Here is a 21,068-nt window from a genome sequence, read left to right as displayed (position 1 = left end):
GGACTACAGGCACCCGCCACCTCGCCCGGCTAATTTTTTTGTATTTTTTAGTAGAGATGGGGTTTCACCGTGTTAGCCAGGATGGTCTCGATCTCCTGACCTCGTGATCCGCCCGCCTCGGCCTCCCAAAGTGCTGGGATTACAGGCGTGAGCCACTGCGCCCGGCCTCTCGTATTGTTTTATGGCCACTCGCTTACATGTCCGTTTTCCCCCACTTATGATCCAGGAACGCCATGAGGACAGAGACACATGGCTCTCCTCCTGATGTCCTCAGCACACAGAGCACAGCCTGACCCTTTTGTGAGCAGTAAGTTACAGGCCCACTTTTCCGACCCACCACAAAGCCCCAGTGCAATGTTGCTCTAGAAAGAGGTGAAAATGCTGGCCCAGACCCAAGAGCCTCATCTAAAACCCAGTCTCGGAGTCCTCAGAGGGGAAACTATCTTGCTTGCACATAGAAACCAAGATAGGCACTGAAGAATTTTAAAAAGAGAATGGTACTGATGCTTCCCCACTGTTACTACAGATAAGCAAGCACTCAGGGAATTTATGGGGGATGGATTGACAGGTAGAGAAATGGGTAAGCTCAGTCCTCAAGGAGCTTCCAGTACCATCTCTTACTCAGAACTCACTGTGCTCATTATAAGTCAAAACAAAGTTATGTGTATTTCATGTGCAATATCTACAAAAAGTCAAAGCCTCAGTCCTCAAGGAGCATATAATTTCAAGAAAATATAGAACAAACATAGATGAAAAGTTAACTCTATCAATACACACAGAGCCACCCCTACCCTCTCCAGTACCTTTTTCTAATTAGAAAAAGATGCCTTTCCTCTAGGCAGACATGGCACCTCAGTCAGCAGGATATATGACTTGGCTGGATTCTGGATTTAAGCCCATGTCCCCCTACACTGACCTGACATCTTTGTGCAGTGCACAACCTGCACAACACATATATGACAGGAGTAGCAGGTGCTGATAACAAGGAGGGATTGATATAGGATGGATGAACAGAGACTAGCTAGAATTGATTGGGTAAGAACAGAAGAAACAACTACAAGTAATGCCAGAGGCATATCCAGTGACAAATCAGATTTGACCAAGGCCAAGGGTACACTTGATGGAGTAAGGAAATGAGATTGGGAAGCTTAGTTGGGGAGTAATTAGGGAAGGCCTCAAACACCAGGCTAAGGAGTTTGCACTTGACCTTGCAGGAACTGACCCCTGCCTAGGGTCATTATCCTCCTTTTACCAAAGTAGTGCCACAGAGCGTTGGCTGCCAGCACCAATTCTCACCAAAGAAAGTGCCCACTTGCACCCTGAAGGTCATGAAAGATACCAGGTGGCAAGAAAACAACTAAATATCTTTGTGCTGACACAGAACCCCTAATAAGGTCTAATCCCTTGCATTTGTAACCTGCATAAAAATATATGTTTTATGTCCAATATATTTATTGTTACAATAGTCTCCTTTGATTAACAGGATAAGAAAGCAGGGCAATTAAGGACCCTGGTGAAGGTCAAAGAAAAAATCCACAGGGGCAAAGCTGTGATTTGAACCCCGGTCTATCACTCAGAATCTGATGCTCAAGGGCACTCAGCCTCCCTGCACTTGCCTCAGCAAGGTCCCTCTCTCACCAGTCACCACACTGACTACTTGAGTTTGCCAGCCCTGGGTCCTTTCCAAGAAAAGACAAAGCTTCCAAACAAGCAGTAATGACATTGATTATTCCAAGCCAGAGGCAGGGGATTCTGGATCATTTCCTTAAAATACTTGCTCAGCAGCACCCGGGTCCTCACCCCCACCGCCCCTGGTCCCAAGAAATGTATGTACAGTACTTCATTAACATGAAGGGGAGAAGAATTCCCTGTGGATTTTTGCAGTCTCATTTCCCTAGCTTGTCAAATGCCAGCAGCAAGCCAGTCTGGCTGCATTGTTAGCTTGGCTGCATCTTATTTTTGTAGTGTTTTGCAGATTGCAGCAGCTTTTTTTTTCCAGCTAGGTGAAAACATATCACCTTTAAGCTTCCTGGTGTATCACTCAAAAGATTTTCCTATTCTCCTTGGACTTCATAATACAGAATTCTCTTCTGCTATCACAAGACATTTTTTTCTCCAAGAAAGAACATAACATTTATTTTTAATACCATACTCCAAGATATGTGATCAAAATGTAATTTTTAAAAAAACAAATAAATAAAAGACTTTCCAATATGTCATGCAAAAAATAAAAGACATGCTCTTCAAAAGCTAAATTTCAGTCATTGTATTTATATTCCTTTTTTTTCTGCTTCACCCTTTTGTTACTAAGGAAGTTGGAATGAAAGGGGATTTGTCTCTTTTTCTCAAAAACCCATCTCTCGCTGCTAAGTTTCTCCACACCTGAATTCACACATCTCCTACATCATGATAATTATCTCCATGGTAACCACTCATGACATCACAAACACAATGTGATAGCAGAAGAAATAAGAGCTCCTGAGACCCTGTTGGATACAAATGCCCTGTACGACCTAAGGGCCTCCACAGCAGGAACAAAAGGAATTTTGTCTTGAGATTATAGCAGAAAAGTAATTTTTGAAATCTATTCTTGGATTTGGACGTTTATTGGATTTCAAAGCTTCTTGCTGCCCAGGAGCTTGTGAATATGGTCAAAGGTCCATGAAATTTCCAAAGTGGTACCACAGCAGATGAACCTGAATGCAAACTGAAGGGACCAACAGAATCCAGCCTATAGACATAAATCCTTAACTACACCTAGACCTCACTGTCTTTTCCAATGGTCAAAAGAGGGGCTTTTGAAATGGCTCCATTGTTTTATAGAAAACAAGGTCTTCCTAAGAAGTCTTTTTCTCCTGTCTTTTTCTTACCCAAAATAAAGGAATGGCCCAAAACCTCAAGCCAAGCTTACCAGCTATAAACAATTTGGTGGTCAGCAGCCAAAAGAAGAGTGGACACGCCATGGTCATGTGGCACGTACCCTATACAAGCTTCACAGAGAAGAATGGAAGTACTTGATTGTAAGACAGAGTGGTGAGATGTGAGAGGAATGTTAACTTTCACTTTCCACAGGCATTTTTTTCTGCAAATGGCACCAACTTTGGGACTTAAAATTTTATTCCAAATACTATTTAGATGCATCAGGGCTCTCAAAATATGGATTTCAAGTTGGAGACATCAAAGTGCATTATTTACTAAAACCACTGCAGCTTTTTTCCCCTCTCCTTTCACAAGATGCTATTGTAAATTCAGGCTGCTTTAATCTCTGTGATTAAAAAAAAAACAGAAAGAAAGAAAAAAAAGTGCAGCTTGAAGAGGAACTGAACTCACAATCTGGGAGCTAGAAAGTAAATATTACCCAGAGAGTACCTCACTTTAATTACTGGCCTGAACATTGGTTTCAATTTACATGTGTTTTAATTAGCCACGGAAGGGTTCACCTATTATTCTCTGAATACAAAACTTAAAAAGCAAACAGAAAATAGGGAAAGAAAGGCTTATTTAAGGGCCTCCAAGGATTAATCTTTGCATTCTTCTCATTTTTTCCCCGAATTTGGGGATAAAATTTGTCGCAGGGAGTTTGATCTTAGGGAAACATTGAGTTTGGTTTGTGAACACAAGCTACTTCTGAACGCTATTTTAGCAAACAGAATTTTAGAAGCATAAGGCTCTAGCAGAGGGCTATACAGAATTTTGCATAAACTAAATAACAACTGTTTCCTCCTGAAATGCAGGAAATCAAGCTGCATGGATATGTTTGCTGATTGGGTGAGTGAATGAGTGAGTCAATCAGTGAGAACTCCAGGCTCCTTTACTCTTCCTACCTTTCTTTAACATCCTTAAACTTTTATTTGAATTTTTTAAAGTTTGTAAATTGTTTTGCTTGTCCATCTTGGACTGTCAGTTTCTGCCACCAAAAAAAAAAGAGTAAAATTAATTTTAATTGACTTTAATTTCAAAAATGTGTCACACCAGATTTCTAAAAAGTTGCATTCTCAAAACAACTAGGCATTAACAACTAGGCTTCAAGAAGCCTTAGAATGGCTATAACTAGAGAAAGATGTGGGCTGACTGATTTACCAAGGACTAACAATGACACTTGGAGATAAAGCATTTCAGGATTATGAAGACATAACCTTTTTATTAAGTCTTGAGCCCCTTACTTCAGCTCCACCAACCAGCCAACAGTTATTCAAGCAGGTCCAACTGAGTTTCTGCACTGGGCAAGGAACTCTGTTAAATGCTTTGGGGAATAAAAAGAGGTCCAGTGGTGTGGTGGCTCACACCTGTAATCCCAGCACTTTGGGAGGCCACAGCAGGTGGATCACTTGAGCCCAGGAGTTCAACACCAGCCTGGGCAACATGGCAGAACCCCATATCTACAAAAAGTACGAAAATTAGCCAGGCATCGTGGTACATGCCTGTAGGAGCTAATAGGGAGGCTCAGGTGGGAGGATCACTTGAGCCCACGAGGTCAAGGTTGCAGTGAGCTGTGAACATGCCATTGCACTCCAGCCTGGGTGACAGAGGAAGACCCTGTCTCCAAAAAAAAAAGGGAGGTTGAGTACATGGTTGTTAAGAAGTTAAGAAGTTTGTTAAGGGAGGTAGGACCTCTACAGACCTGTGGCAAGCACTTGTTCTAAGTTCTAAGGAACAGGAGACCACTTCTAAGTGGGGGGACAATTATGGGCTCTACAGAAATGATAATAGTCAATCTGTGAGGACTGAGCAAGAATCAATGGAGAGGCATAATACATGTACTGTCCCCAAGCCAAAAGCCTGGTACATATTTAGAAAAATGAGTACAGGACTAGTTTTGCTGAGTGTCTGCTGTGGCCAGAGTGTGGAACAGAAAGGGGATCTGGCAGGTCAAAGCCATGTACCCAAGAATGGATAATATGGTCAGCCTGTGATCTCAGAATCTGTGTGGGAGTGAGAGGAGAAAAGGAAAGGAGTGACAATGGCCTGTAATGAGAGTTCAAAAGGAGACTTCTATAGCCTAAGATAGAGATAATGTCACTCTAAGTGTCTCTGGCAGGAGCCAAGAAAGAGAAAGAAGAAACATAGCCAATTATTAAGCTGTTGGGCTCTAGAGCTTACCCAACCTTGCCCTGTTGGCCTGGAATGAGTTTACTGGTTGCTCCGTAGATGCAGTAGCTCTCACCCAGTAGCATCTTAAAGGTGCTGCTCTGCTTCTGATAGTTATGCCAACCATGACATAGTAGAAAGCACTGGCTGCTGCTTCTCAGACGGCCACAACCCCAAGACAGCATGTTAGGAACCACTTACCTATCAGTCCCAAAGTCCTTAGGTCTTCAGCAAAGCTTGGACCACTTGGCAAGGTCTTCTGTCTCCAGAGGAATGATGGGAAAAGCTATGGGACAAAAGTCAGGAGAGTGGTGCTGGCTGATCCTGGCCTGGACATTGACTCCCTGGGGACTTTGGGTAAGTCTCTTCCTTTCTCCAAGACCCAATTTCATTTGTTAAATAAGGAGGCTAGAACAAATACTTGCTTCCATGTCTTGCATTCTATGAGTTGGGATCAAGTGACTGTCCTAAGTTCATGAAGCTGCATGGAAGTGAGATCCTAGAACAGATCCTGTGTCTCCTGACCCCACAATCTAATGTTCTTTCCACAATGCTGGGCTGCATGAGCAGATGTTAAGGGTAAGAGGTAACATTCATTGAGTGGCTACCACATGCCAAGTGCTCTCTCTCTTGTGTCTGTACTGTATCTAGTTAGTTCTCCCATCGTCATTTGTGTTAGATAAAATTTTCAAAGCATTTTACAGATAGGAAAGAAACAGAAAGATTAAGTCATTTACCCATAATCACACCATTAGTAAATGCAGAGCTAGGACTTAAAGTCAGTCCAGAACCCATTGTCTTCATCTCTACTCTCTACACTACACAGTAGAATAAGAAGGAGTAGTTCAGTGACATAAAGGACATGGAACCTTAAAACAGAAAATATGGCAGTCTTTCAGAGGTGAATTCACATTGGAAGTATGCGAGCTTTCTGAAGAAATATTTTGGTTAGTGTTGCTTGCCTGCACACCTCCCCACTGATGACCACATGAATAGTCCCTGAGGGATCATTTGAGATCCAGTGGCCTTAAATGTGGTCTGAATGGAGTATGGATAATGACCACATAGAAAATCAGAAGGCAATGGCCTCCTGGCTGACTCCTCTAGCTTATAAGACAAGGAAAACCAAAACCACCACAGATTATTTTTACTACAGAATAAAACCCAAGAGGAGTCATCCCATTGAAATCTTTAGGGAGCCACATTGACATCACCCCGAGGCATGCACACAGGCTCACCCAGCAGAATACAACTTGGATTCACAACTATGCCAAGACAGACATTATTTTAAGTAAAATAAAGGGAGGGAGGACTTAAAACTTCTTTCAGAGGCCTATATGACATGATCTCTATACTTTCTTTTACCTATAATATCTGAGATCTTTCTTCTAGGAGAGTGAGTTATTTTTGAGCAGATTTTTCTATCGCTAATAAATATGTGTTAGTACGATGGAAAGAACCTTGGATGAAGACTAGTGGCTGTTTCTAGCCCAGCACTTTCACCAAGTGACCTCTTGACCTTAGCTGGTCACTAGACCCTCTGGAGCCCTAGTTCCTCATCTGTAGAGAAGGGACTGATCTCTGTGAGTCAGCCAAGGACCAAGAGCCCTTGAATTGTGAATTTTGCTAGATAGATCCAGCAAACAAAATTGTGATCCATGGAGGTTAAATTCAAGTAAGAACAAGAGGCAGTGCTCTTCTGGAAAAGAAATTAGGTTCAGATAAAAAGCTATGCCTCTCTCTGGTTCTGGAAGCTTGGTTGGGCCTGACCTGCTGCCAAGCCTTGGGGGCTTCCCAATCTATCCACACAGCAGGGAGAGCAAAAGCTCCCTCCCTGGGAAGCTGTTTGCATGAAGCAAAGAAGTGCAATCCTTCTTGACCTCCCTGGAGGGAAAGTTTGCCTCCTTCTCAGGGAGAGTTTTTGCAGTAGAGATAGTAGAATACAGGAGGAAATGAGCTGGACTGGATAGATAAGGCTGAGAGGAAAGCCACATATGAGACCACTGGACCACTCTGGGATGGGGACACAAGCCCCCTTCATGATTCTGCCTCTTCAGAAAATGGGTTTTCCCATAGTTCTGCCAGAAAAGCCTTTGTCACATTCTTGATGCTCACACACCCAGATGATGGCTGTTTCTCCCTATCCTTCCAGTTCATGGTTGCATTTACCAAAACTTATATTTTTTCTGAGCCTCTAGGACCTTTCCCATGCTGTCCTGTAGAAGCAGATTAGCTTTATTCAGTATTATCTGCATTGTGTAGAGTTGGGTATTTTAAAAGGAACTTCACATTTCCAGCTACCCTGCTGTCTCTCAGGGTAATCAAAAGTATTCTGGATTTTTTTCTATGCATTTAAAATTTTTGAGTTAGGTGAAATTGCCAAACCCATTCTAAGGTGGGAAAAATGAAGCATGGAAGAGTTGTGATTTATCCACAATTACACACGTAGTACGTGTCATGCCAGGATTTGAAGCCAGTCAGTGTGACTGCAGAACTCATTCTTAAGCTCAACTCTCCACACTACACAATACAATAGGAGAGGGAAGCTCAATGACATAGAGACACCGCAAATTTACAAACAAATGTATTCACATATATATGTGTGGCTTTGTTTCCTTTCTGTGTAGGGTTTGCATTTTTTTTTTTTTAGGATAAATGGGATCATACACCATGTACTGTTTAATGAATTGCTTTTTCATATAACATATGTCTTGAAGATATTTCCATGCAATTTTAGAATACATCAACCTTATTTGTTTATAATGGCAGTGTATCCTACTATATGGATATTTACTTAACTTTCTTCCTACTGATAGAAAATTAAGTTTCTATTTAATTAAGTTTCCAGGTTTTCAATTGCAATGCTTCAGTTAATATTTGGTACTGTATGCAGACATATGAATATTTCTGTAGTATAGATTTTTAGTAGTGAAATTGTTTGGTCAAGGAAAATGCACATTTTTGTAGTAGATTTCCGATAGGGTTTTGCCACCTTGGATAAGGTCCCAGTTAAAGCCACCAAGCTCATGTGGACTCCAGAGACAGACATTATTGCTATAACTTACACATAGTACCTCACATATTCCAAGGACCCTTTAAATATATTAGCTCATTTACTCGATAATAAGTTATGAGAGAAGGTTATTGTCATCTTCAGATAAAGAAACGGAGACCAAGCAAAATTAGAGAGATTTGTCCAGGGTCAGTCTATGAATTAAAATCACAGTTAGAACTAGAAAAAAAATTTCTCATTTGTATTAAAGCTATTTCATTAAAACCACATTGGTATAATAAATTGGATATAATAAAATGTTTGGTTTGTGCTTGGCTATTAACATATCCATGTATACAAGTTTTGTTTTGTTTTGTTTTGTTTTGAGACGGAGTCTTGCTCTGTCGCCCAGGCTGGAGTGCAGTGGCGCAATCTCGGCTCACTGCAAGCTCCGCCTCCTGGGTTCACGCCATTCTCCTGCCTCAGCCTCTCCGAGTAGCTGGGACTACAGGCGCCCGCCACCACGCCCGGCTAATTTTTCTGTATTTTTAGTAGAGACGGGGTTTCACAGTGGTCTCGATCTGTTGACCTCATGATCCGCCCGCCTCGGCCTCCCAAAGTGCTGGGATTACAAGCGTGAGCCACCGCACCCGGGCCCATGTATACAAGTTTTTAAAAGTAGACAACATGAGCACAGTTGAGCATTGCAAGTCGTGAGGATAGAAATGTACAAGAGAAGACAGGAGGTGTTTTCCAGCTCAGAAGTACTATGATCTTATGATCCTAGAGAAGTAAATAAATAAAATGAAGAGAAGAACTCGGAAAGAAAAGGTAAAACATACCAAAAAGGGTGGTTGGGATGGGACAGTCTTACAAAAATTGATTCCAGGAATCCCCACAAAAAGTTGCAAAAAAGAAGCCCTCAGGGGACATACTAACGTCTTGTGAAAGCCAGAGTAACCCAGGCTCAGGCTTCTTGCCTAAAAACAGTATATAACCTAGAAATTTCTTCTCCAAACCCAAAACAGGAAAAATGGCAATTACTTAATCAACAGAAAATCTTTAGTTGAATTCACCTCAAAGATAATTTACTCCAAGTAAAAGATTTTACAGTTAAATATTACTTATGATTGAACAATAGGTATCATTAGATAAAAGAATTTTGAAGAGGAATGAGTAAGCTTCTCTGCAGAAATGAATACAGAAATCTGTTCTTGATCATCTTGATCAGAATAATGACAGAAGGAGGAGGAAACTGTAATGATGTTTTGATAAACTTGCTCAGTCAGGTGCCCTAACATTTACATGTAAATTTCAAATAAGGATTCTACAAGGACTTAAGATACCGCCTCTCAATAGCTATTAAGACAGCCTGCCCAGTCTCAGCTCCTTTCACTTAGTTAGTATGCAATTTATCTAGAAATTGTAACTCTCCTCTAGTTCTGACTATATAACTTGCAAATGAGATAAATTAGGACAGAATCAAAGACAAAGACTCAGACTGAGTAGTGCCTTCAAAGATGTTTATCAGTACCAACAAATGCTTTTGAAAACATAAGCTTTCTCTACCAACTGCTCGTTAAGAAAGAGACACACACACACACACACACACACACACACACACACACACACAGAGGAAATGAGTCCATTTAAGAAACATATATTCTGAAATCTATGTGGTTCTTAAGGAGAAAGTCTTGGATTATGAGAAATAGTTGGCAAGAGATTGCACCCTATTACTGTATACCACTGGGAGTTTGGGCTAGAATTTACAATTTTGGCTTTACACAGGATACTCAGTGTCCTGGCCACCCTGCATAAAAGACTGGCTGTGAATTTTGCCAAGGACTTATTCACATTTCAGCTAACCAAGATCTTTAATAATCGTCTGACTTCTAAACCACTTATTCTGAGGTCTTCTGCAGCAGCCCACGGGAAACAAAAGACTTCATTTTCATTTAGATTTCTCCTTTGACTGGCTCCAGCAAAGAATCTCTTCTCTCTCTCTAGGGATTCTTGATAAATATGTAGCTTATAAGGAGAGCAAGCAAGGGGTTCAATCTATGACAGGAAGGAGAGGAACTACGACACCTTTGTAGGATTCTCAACAGATGCTCACTGCACTGAGGGCTTGAAGGAACTATGAGATTGTTGTTGCTGTGGCAACCACGCATGCCTAAATGAACAACAAAATTAATAGTCCTAACGGCCTTTGGTGGCATCAACAGGATGACAACACTTCCCTTTACTGGGAAATGTGTACCCTCAATAATGACCCCACTTAGATATGGTTCTCATATAAAGAAAAATAGTGTTTCATAATAGCAAACAAATAGAACAACCATCATGTGCATGTGCCACACAAACTTCTCCAAGCCACAGACAGCAGCCAGTTTACTCTGTTTCCCTGCTAAAGTTAAGAGGCACCTTTCAAATTCCCAAGCCTTTTTGTGGCATTCTATTTAATTTTATCATGCTGCTGCTAGTCTCCTGTTGAGCTTTTGTTGTGAGCCAATAAGGCTAACAGGGAGCTAAGGGAAAGCAGAACGAGATACAAAGAGAAAAAAAGGTAAAATTAGCTGAAGCCCATAACTGGACTCTGCTTGGCCTTGAAGAAGGCACAATACATATTAATTAAGCAGACTAATACGTTGCTAGCTGGAGGGGCTATTCCAGACAGCAGGAACAAAGTATAAAACAGGTAAGAATTTTTTTTTTCTTTCCTGGGTTGAGGTTAGTTGAGACATTCCTCTGAATTAGATAAATTTTATCCTTGAGTAGACATAAGGAATAGGAAAAGAAGCTTTCTTAGGATGTTAGATATTATTAAAAATCTGTTGGGCTAAGAAACTTTTTTAGATCATGAGAACTTTTTGAGAAATTGCCCAGTTACTGCTTTATTAATTGACCTGTACAATGAACATATTTGTGCCTTTCAAACGAGTATAACATTCTGATCCAATTTTAGGCAGAAGTTTCAATCCCCAAATGTTTATTATTATTATGACAGAATTATAATGAAGAAAATATTTCAGGTTAAATAGTTTGTCCAAGTTCTGGGCAACGCCTACATTGGGAATAGAAACCTTTGCTGGAAAATGTGGACTTGGACATTTAAAGCCTGTACTAATGAATGGGGTCAAATGCATGGGGTAGCTGGCTTAGAACAGAGACAAGGTAGCTCCAGGGTCAGACATCCTAATGCCAGTCAGTCCACTCAGAAATACACTCAAGTTTGCCAAAAAGAGTAAGCAAAAATATATAATAAGCTCCATGCAAACCCATCACAGGTCAGCGTAGACACATGACTGATAACAGATTTGAGATTTCACCTTCCTTTAAAAAGAATAAAGTACACACCTATGCTTACAAATCCCATGTAGCGAATTATCAAAAAATGCTAAGTAGATTTTTGAGCACTATAAAATATCAGTTAGAGTCACACAAATATTGCTGTTTATGACTCTACAATTAATCAGCCTGATGACATGTTGATTTTGCAAACAATTAGCCAACAGTAAGCTGCATCTTTATTATACAAAATCTAAGGAATTTATGCCTTAAACACTGTCTTACGAAGCTGTGAGAGTTGCACATGGGAATGAAATTGTCATCTCAAAAGTTCTCCCTCTTCCTCACCCCCCAATAATGACCTCCTACTATTATAAAGCTATAATAAGTTTTATAGAACAGATTTAAGTGAGAATACATTATTAAAAATAATTATATATTCAATACTAAAAATCTCCCTTTGTCAATTTCCTATTTCTTAACTTGAGTGCTGGTTACATGGGTGCATTGACTTTATAAAAATTCATCAGGGCCAAGCACAGTGGCTCACACTTGTCCCAGAGCTTTGGGAGGCTGAGGTGAAAGGATTGCTTGAGGCTAGGAGTTCAAGACCAGCGTGGGCAACATGGCGAGACCCCATCTCTACAAAACAAAAGAAAAAATTAGCCAGATGTGGTGGCACGTGCCTATAGTCCCAGCTACTTGGGAGGATCACTTGAGCTCAGGAGGTCAAGTGGCAGTGAGCTATAATCATGCCACTATACTCCAGCCTGGCTGACATAGTGAGACTCTGTCTCAAAAAAAAAGAAAAAAAAGAGAAAAGAGAAAAAAGAAAGAAAGAAAGAAAAGAAAAAATCATCAAGCACCACATAATTTTCTGAATGTTAGACTTCAACAAAAAGTTTTTTTAAAAAACCTTCTCTTGTTTCTGCACTGCTGATCTCAGATGAATTATACACAGTTATGTGTTGCTTTAGAAACAACACATTTATTCCTATCAATGTGAAGGTTAAAAAAAGTTTTGTAAAATAATCATATTGTGAAAGTGCATCAAATAAGCTCATTATTTAAATGAAAGATGTGAATTATATCTCCAACTTGGCCACTAACTAGTGGATGAATTTGAGCCTCTCTATAGGCCTCAATTTTCTCTCAATTAAAAACGGCTGGGTGAGCTACAGTCCAGTGTCTCTTCCAGCTTCAATATAGGGTATTAGATTGGTGCAAAAGTAATCACGATTTTGCAATTACTTTTCTTTGTTTGTTTGTTTTTGTTTTGCTTTGTTTATGAGGAGTCTTACTCTATTGCCCAGGCTGGAGTGCAGTGGCGGGATCTCAGCTCACTGCAACCTCTGCCTCCCGGGTTCAAGCGATTCTCCTGCCTCAGCCTCCTGAGTAGCGAGGATTACAGGCATCTGCCACCATGCCCAGCTAATTTTTGTATTTTTAGTAGAGACAGGGTTTCTCCATGTTAGCCAGGCTGGTCTCGAACTCCTGACCTCAAATGATATGCCTGCCTTGGTCTCCCAAGGTGCTGGGATTACAAGCATGAGCCATCACAACTGGCCTTGCAATTACTTTTCATGGCAAAAACTGCAACTGCTTTTGCACCAACCTAATATTAGGTAGTAGGACAAATGACAAATGAGAATCCTTTGGTGAATCTTTCTGTAAAACAACAAGACACTTCCTGGTTTATCTCAAGAATTTAAGGGGGAAGAGGGGTAGCTGGAGTGAGCAAAAGTCTGATTGAGTGATAACCTTGACTCATATGATTAGGCCTTGTTAACCACAAGAAAGTCTCAGTCTAGTCACATAATTCTGTAGTCCCCGCAAAAAGGAGAAGCTGTCAATTATTTCCTCCATTAATGTCTAGAATAAGTAAGACTAGAATTAACCTTTTCCTGCCAAAAGAATTGTGCAGGGTTTTCAGTGGATCTAAGTTTAGTCAAAGGATCACCTATTCCCCAAACATGTACTGAGCTCCTACTGAATGCCAAGCTTCCCAGTAGACATTGGGGATAAAATGGCAAGAGGGGCAGACTGGGTCCTCCCCTAGGGGCCTCTGAAACTTGTGGAGGATACAGACAATTAAACAAGCAATTACAGGGGTGTTATATTGTACGTGCTGTAAAGAGAGAAATAAAAGGCACAAGAGGGGCACACAACCTGCCAGGAAAGTTTTCTGGAGCAAGTGATGTCTAAATAATGGGTAAGAGTTAGCCACATGACTATGTGTAGCTCAATGCTAGGAGGCACCACAGCCTAGAGCAGGCTCTGGAGTCAGGCTACTTAGCTTCAACTCCCTGTACTATACTTAATAGCTGTGTGAGCCTGGGTAGGGCTCTTAAGCTCGCTAAGCCTCAGTTTCCTTATCTGTGAAATGGGAATAATTACAGTGCTCATGGGTTGTTATAAAGATTCAATGAAAGGATCCATGCAAGCCCTCCTTAGCACAGAACACAACTACTATTACTGTCATTACTGATAGTGAGACAGATGTGGGGAGAGGACAGGTAATATTCCAGGCAGAAAGCCTGTGCATAGACAAGCCCAAAGGGGACAAAGAATATGGCCATTTGGCACCCTGAAAGGCATCCAGTCCAAATGGAGAGAAGAGTGGGAGGAAGTGGTGTGATGAGGTTGGAGTGGAAGGTGGAAGGCAAGCACCAGAAGGTGAAAGGCCTTCTATGCTGTGTGAACGGGTTTGGACTTCATCCTGAAGAAATGAGGAGCACTGAAGTCTTCTCAAAGGAGAGGCTCATGATGTTCACTCTCCACGTTTATCAGTAGAGAAGTGTGCTGAGTGTGCTGCCCATGTAAAAAGTATTTTTATTTTACCCCAAAGCATTAAGACTCTGCATCCACTAGCCAATTTCCTCTATAGAGGATAAGGTTCTGGTGGTCACTAACATCCAGGGATTCCCTTCTTTTGGTGCATTCAAGATGCTGGATGCTCGAATAACTGCAGGAAAGACATTACAAAAATAATCTAATTCAGCCTCAGAGACCCAGTTCAGAAAATTAACATACTATATCGTTTCATGAGCCATGAGCTGCAATATACAGCAGGCCTCTCTTGAGTCATTCAACTTGCTCTATTAGATTACAGAAAATCCCAGACAACTCACCCTACCCTGGCTGGATTTTTGTAGAATGCAGATCTCTTTTTTCTAACAGAGGAAAAGCAAGCATGAACCATAGGAACAGAGCTTTGTGTAATATGGGATGCAAGATACACACTTCTTCTGCACTTTCTATTTCTTTAAACCTGACCTCTAAGGGAAACTTGAATAAGAACAAATCAAGGCTTCTTGAGATGAATAAGTATTAGAGTGAAGTCCATATGGGATGGATGTGAGCACTGACATGATTCAACATTTATAAATGATCTGGAAGAACAAGCAAGCAATAAATCTCTGATGCAGTCAACCCTAAGCACTTCTGCGTAGTTTAATGCCAAGTCAGCATGAACCAACTCAGAGCAGGAGTGGAGAGGAGAATGACAGGTGTGATGTAAGTGTATTTGGAAGAGAACAGTCCACATCTCACTTGTAAATGAACTACCAGTTACAACCCAAAAGCAACACTTGGAAATATGGTGTGGTCCCTGTTAGTCTATTAAGGCCAGAAAAATTAGATTATCATCATGACAGTCACTAAAAGCAAAAGAGGAAGCAAACCACCATTCTTCACCCCTCTTAACCAAAATGGAGGCACACCCACTCCTGAAATGCCATGTGGCTTTATGGCCATGCACAAAGAAACAGAAAGCAGAACCTGCTGGCACTTTTGCACATCTCCTGTTTGTCCACCAGACTAGCTACAGTATTTTGCACTCAACGATGAGACTTAAGTATCAGTAATGATTACTAGTTTGCTCATGCATTTAATATTTATTGCAAACCAGCTAAATGCAAGGCACAATCCTAATGCTGGGAGCAATATTAAGAAGGGTGAAATATGCACACTCACCCCGAGTAGTTTACTCTGGTAGATGTGATGAGCCTTGGACATTATAACACAGGGCACAAAGTAATAAAAAGCCACAATAGAGGAGCAAATGAAGTGTTATAGGACCATGCTAAACATATTTAAAGAATATTATTCTTTAAAGAATAGTATTATGCCAATAAATCATATATATATATATATATATATATATATATATATATATATATATGGTCTATTTTTATTAAGCACATTTGTTTTAAAGCTTGACCTGGACAGCGATGATCATTGTGATTTTACTAACTGACAATTCCATTAATGCCCAGAGCCAGCAGCTGATATTGACTAGCAGGTCACAGTGGCTAGCAGGTCATATTGACTAGCAGTCACAGTTTCTGAATGGAGCTGCACTCCGAGGCTACTAACAATAGTGGATATTAAGACAACTGACTTCTTTCTAATGGAAGAAGGTGGAAGGGAGAGTTCATATAACTTCCCAGTGAGATCCAACAATAGTGGATATTAAGACAACTGACTTCTTTCTAATGGAAGAAGGTGGAAGGGAGAGTTCATATAACTTCCCAGTGAGATCCACCATCGTTTCTCCTGCCTATGCCCACAGGGCACTTGGTTTATCCTGCAACTGCTGCAAGGTGCAAGAGCCCTGCCCTAAAATACTCTTTAAAGGAGAGGAATAAAAATTAGTCTCAGGATGAAGTAGCTGACATCCTGTCTCTTCCCAAGTCAGCTTAGAGAAGGCATTTACTATATTAATACCAATAATGCTGTCTTCCCCTTCCCCACTCCAGAAGGCACACATTGGATTTATTTAGGAGATTAATTTTGTCTGTAGAAATACTAGTTCTCCCTAACTCTCATAATCAGAGTTCAAGGGAGAAATCAATAATACTGCAGTAAGGCTTGAGAGATAAATGTCTTTGGGAGCATGAAATTTTCATACCTTCTAAATTTTCATATCTCTAAGCCAAGGAAACTAGAAAAAGGAGTTTTAATTTTGCTGCTTAAAATACAAGCCCTCTTACCCTTTTTTTTTTTTTTTTTTTTGAGACAGGGTCTTGCTCTGTCACCCTGGCTGGAGTGCAGTGGCTCAGTCACAGCTCACTGCAGCCTCAAACTCACAGGCTCAAGTGATCCTGTCACCTCAGCTTCCCATGTAGCTGGGACCACAGGCACTCACCACCACACCCAGCTAATTTTTTATTTTTTCTGTAGAGACAGGGTCTCTCTGTGTTGCCCAGACTGGTCTTAAACTCCTGGGCTCAAGCGATTCTCCCACCTCAGCCTCCCGAGTAACTGCGACTACAGGCATGTGCCACCACACCCAGCTAATTTTTGTGTTTTTTGTAGAAACTGGGTCTTGCTATGTTGCCCAGGCTAGCCTTGAACTCCTGGGCTCAATCCATCTCCTACCTTAGCCTCCCAAAATGCTAAGATTATAGGCATAAGCCTCTGCACCCAGCCAGCTCTCTTTTACTCTTCTATGTATGCTCTGACACAGAAAACAAGCTTATGTTGCTAGCTACCTGTGCAGTTACCAATGTCCACCTCTTCATGAAACCTCTTTAATTCATGCAAATAAGAGATAGGCTTGCCCCATTCTCCATCATTTCCACCATTACCTTTGCTTTTGCCTCTGCATGTGTTAGAGGCGGGAAGAGCACATTTATCCAGCTGTCTCTCAGTTAATAGAACACATTTACCTGGGAATAGAGTTCCTAAACATAATGCGATCACATTTCAGAATAGTGCAAACTTCTTAAGATCATACATTTAAATAACATAAAAATCTTCAAGTATATGACATTATTTTAAACGTTAGCAATGAAATTGATGAAGAAGTATCTATCTGCTAGGTTTCTAACGTACTAAGGTACATTGTTAGATGCTGTTCAAGTTGAAGATACAGACCCTATTTTTAAGAAGCTTATAATCTAGTTGGGAAGATAAGTTTTAAAATATACTCAAATTAAGTGTAAGAATTAAATATTAGAACAGTAGCAAGATGTCTACTAAGTCCAGAGAGTTTAAGGGATGAAAAATAATGAGTGTAAATGTTAGACTTTATTTCAAAAGAGCTTGGGGTTGTTGGACAATCACCAAGGCTTTAGGAATTTCTACCTTTCAGCTATAATCATTGTGATAAATGGTAAAGTTGATGGCACTACTGTAAAGAGTTTCAGTTACTGTGTTATGTTTGTGGTATTTTTAATTTTGTGCTTTATTCTAAACATAGTATGACATTTTAAAATATTATAAATATTCTTCCTTATCCAAGCCCCAAAAGGGTTTCCATTAATTAATTAATTTAAAGAGTTTCAACTAATTAAGGAATATCTGTATTGTTCAATTGTATTTCATCTGGTCTCTTTTATTTTAAGGATAGGTGACATGATTATTACCTTCTCTGGGTTCTCTAAAATCTATAGTAGGAGCTAAAGAATCACAAACACATTCTGTACCTAATAAATGAATAAAGATGTTGTTTGGGAGAAGTAGAGATTCCATTTTGTGGGTGCTTTAATTAACAATCGAACTTGTAACTTCTGTTCAAACAAAATACAAATCTTAATTGCTAACCAAATTAACTCTTAAACTTGAGTTTTAAAATGTCATAGTTTGGGATTCTTCGTTCTCTCTTTCCCTTCATCTCTAATATACAAATAGCCCAGAAAGGTACAACACTTAGAAAAGACAAAAATCAAAGTTGAACATTTGGATTCAAATTGCAGAGGAAGAAAGGGAATATTTTAGAAAATTGCAAGGGATATGTCTGCTGTTATTGCTTTAAATCAGTTTGAGCACACACTGCATTTTAAGTAGTTGTTTGCCTAGTTTGTGTGTTTTTTTTATAAATAAACATAAAACTATAATCTTAAATGCACGGTGAGAACCCAGATAATTGCTTTTAGTTTTATAATTGGGAGTCAGCTGTGACTCAAAACAGAGAATCTGAAAGCTACTTCTGGAGATGACACTATATGCATTCAAAATGATGCAGGTGAAGGACTCCCTGAGTAAAGCAACAGAGCACCTGTGGTCACTGCAGCCATCTTTCCAAGCTTTTGTTTCATCCTTTGAGAGCTTCTAGAAACAGGGACTCAGATGTTTATATGTTTAGAAAATGCAGGATCAATTCTTTTGTTGCTAAATACAAAACTAAATTGTCCCCAAACTATCCAACTTCACACTTACATACATAAATTATAACATCATAGTTGAAAGCCTCTAAGCCTAATTACTGTGCCCATATGAAGATTATAATGCACCCCATTCTTGATTATTCAAAGACTAATTATCTAGGCCAGGCACTTAAGCTTGTCCTTATTCCCTTGGTTTTCTGCCATTTGGTTATTTTAAGGTTCACTGGCCTCTTCACATGCAGGGCAGAGGAAATAAAAAAAAGATGAAACTCAAATCAGTAAAATTTAACTTCCCACATGATCTATTAAAACTTATGGGATAGAGAAGGCAGATGAAATGAATGGTTAACATGAAGATGGAAGTTCTCAATGTATTTGATTTATTCACAGTGCTCTCTCGCGCGCTCTCTGTCTCCAGTGATAAGCTGACCAGATGTCTTGAATTAAGTACAGGTAAAATAGAGCTTGATGTTGACTTTTTGACCTTCCTATTTTTTCACTTGGTTGATGGATTGTATCTCTCAGCTCTTCCTCCCTTTGTCCTTCCTTCTCCCTTTACTTTCTCACTGTTAGCAGGAGTTACATTCATTCACTAAATGAGAGTCCTTCTATTTTTGCCTTTGAAGGGGGAATCCCTGGGATTTCCAGGCCTTTTCTATCACGCTTTAGTAGCTTTGCTAAGCTAAACCCCAGCTCTATATGCTTATATGCTACCCGTAGTAGAGAATTGGTTACAGCCCTGTGACCCCTCCTGGGCTGCAAGTTTTATAATTTCTTTAATCCCCTATCTGAAATCTTGTCACATTAGCTATTTATGTAGATATTAAGATGACCCAATATCCAGCCACCCAGCTCTCTCTAACCCCACTCCCACCATGTTCCTCTGTACATGACAAAATTCTTAGCCAATAGGATATAAATCAAAACATCACTTTTTTCAGTTCTGCCTCCCACTCCATGGGTTGTTCATCAGCCAAAGCTACAACAGTTTCCTGCAGCTTAAATTGTTACAAATTCTATCAAAAGCTCAGACCACAGAAAGGAAGGATCCCCAGGGAACAGTATGCCTATGAATAAGATCCCCCAAACTCATAGGATTCATCTTCCATTAGCTCTGTGGGGGCACTAAAACCCCTGTTAAGCCTGTAATTTTGTGCCCAATATTAGAAACCACAGGATCCTAGACGCAGCCCTAAACCTGTAGGGTAGTGACCAGCTGTTCTCCCCACCTCCCACCAAAGCCTGAAAGGTTCATCATGGTTCCAGGATAATGAAGGAAGAGTAGAAGAATCCCAGTTACAGGTCACAGGCTTATGTTCAATTACAGTCTTTTCTAGTCTGTCTATGTGATGTGATTTTTATGTTACATTGTGACTCACATATCTATAAGTCTATATCGTTATCTATATCCAACAGACTCTAAGTGTTTCATGTGCACCATCTCTAATCATCACAGCAACCCTGAGTTAGGTACTATTAATATCTATCAGACATTAGAAACTGAGGATAGCCTTGCCAGGAAATAGCAGAGTTGGATTCAAACCTAGACTGACTCCACAGTCCATGCTCATTCTACTACATTATTTCACCACCGTAGCCCTGGCCTATTTATCTAGTCTTATTCTCCCACTTTCTCAAATCTCAAGCTGCCACCAATTGAATCTTGTTATGAGCTAGCCTATAAAGAAGCCCGATCTGTGTTCTTAGCAAGGCCTCATTCCTGTGTAACTGACCAGGCCTCTCACTTAAGACTACTGTAACTTCATCCCAGCCCTGCCAGGGAGGTTATAGCTCCTGCCCAGGATTCCCCAACCAAGGCCAGTGTCTCCATTAAGACTCTTTTCCAGGTGGCCTTTTTGCAAAATCTACCATGAGAAGCAAGGAGGATGAAAATGAAATTGTATTAACTATAGAACTGTACGTGGCATATGAGAGCACAGATTACTAAGAAATGGAAATAAGGATTAAAATAATCTGGAAAGTTGACACCAATAATGAGAGGTCAATAAATAATAAAATATAGCAACAATTGACACAGACATTAAAATCAGTAAAATAAAATAGCATACATTCCTGAAAGACACAAGGTAGACCTGAACACAAGCAAAAATATCCTCTATTCTTGGATAGGATGATTCGGCATCACATATATGTTGGCTCTTCCTGAGTTAATTTATAATTGAACTCAGTTCCAATAAAAATAACAACAAGGCTTTCTAAGGAGTTAGACAAATTGAAAATACAGTTCATATGGAAAAACAAATCTTTAAGAATAGCCAGAAAAATGGTGAAAAAGAGAAACGATGAGGGTGGAGTGGGGAGGGAGAAAGAGCCCCGTCGGACAGTCAAACATACTATAAAGCCTCTAAGTTCCCATTTAATATACAGGTTAAAGAAAGGCTCTTAACTATGATTCAAAACCCAGCAGCAATAAAAGATTAATAATTGTGACTACATAAAACTTTTTGTATGGCAAAAGAAAAAAAGAAACCACCGTAAGCAAATCGAAAGACTTTGACAAACTAGGAGAAAATATTTGCAGCATATACCACAGACAAGGTGTTAATATCGCTAATAAATAAAGA

General features: G+C 40.1%; 2 long non-coding RNA genes across 10 annotated transcripts in view; one reads left to right on the top strand and one right to left on the bottom strand.

The window, feature by feature from the left end:
* The window catches only part of LOC134731713 (uncharacterized), a 92,518-nt gene that overhangs the window by 9,038 nt on the left and 62,412 nt on the right, over window positions 1-21,068 (bottom strand). The gene's annotated exons all lie outside the window — the stretch shown is intronic.
* The window catches only part of LOC134731711 (uncharacterized), a 76,077-nt gene continuing 57,506 nt past the window's right edge, over window positions 2,498-21,068 (top strand). For 7 of the 8 annotated variants that reach the window (XR_010114199.1, XR_010114200.1, XR_010114202.1 and 4 more), the window contains exons 1-3: window positions 2,519-3,768; window positions 5,305-5,445; window positions 18,874-18,936. This is a non-coding gene — a long non-coding RNA (uncharacterized lncRNA). Of the gene's footprint in view, window positions 3,769-5,304; window positions 5,446-18,873; window positions 18,937-21,068 lie in introns of all 8 variants that reach the window. The other variant, XR_010114205.1, reaches the window with a different exon arrangement.

The sequence above is a fragment of the Symphalangus syndactylus genome, chromosome 11 (genome assembly GCF_028878055.3).
Source record: "Symphalangus syndactylus isolate Jambi chromosome 11, NHGRI_mSymSyn1-v2.1_pri, whole genome shotgun sequence".
In the NCBI taxonomy this organism is placed as follows: domain Eukaryota; kingdom Metazoa; phylum Chordata; class Mammalia; order Primates; family Hylobatidae; genus Symphalangus; species Symphalangus syndactylus.
This window is presented reverse-complemented; position numbering and strand designations above follow the sequence as displayed.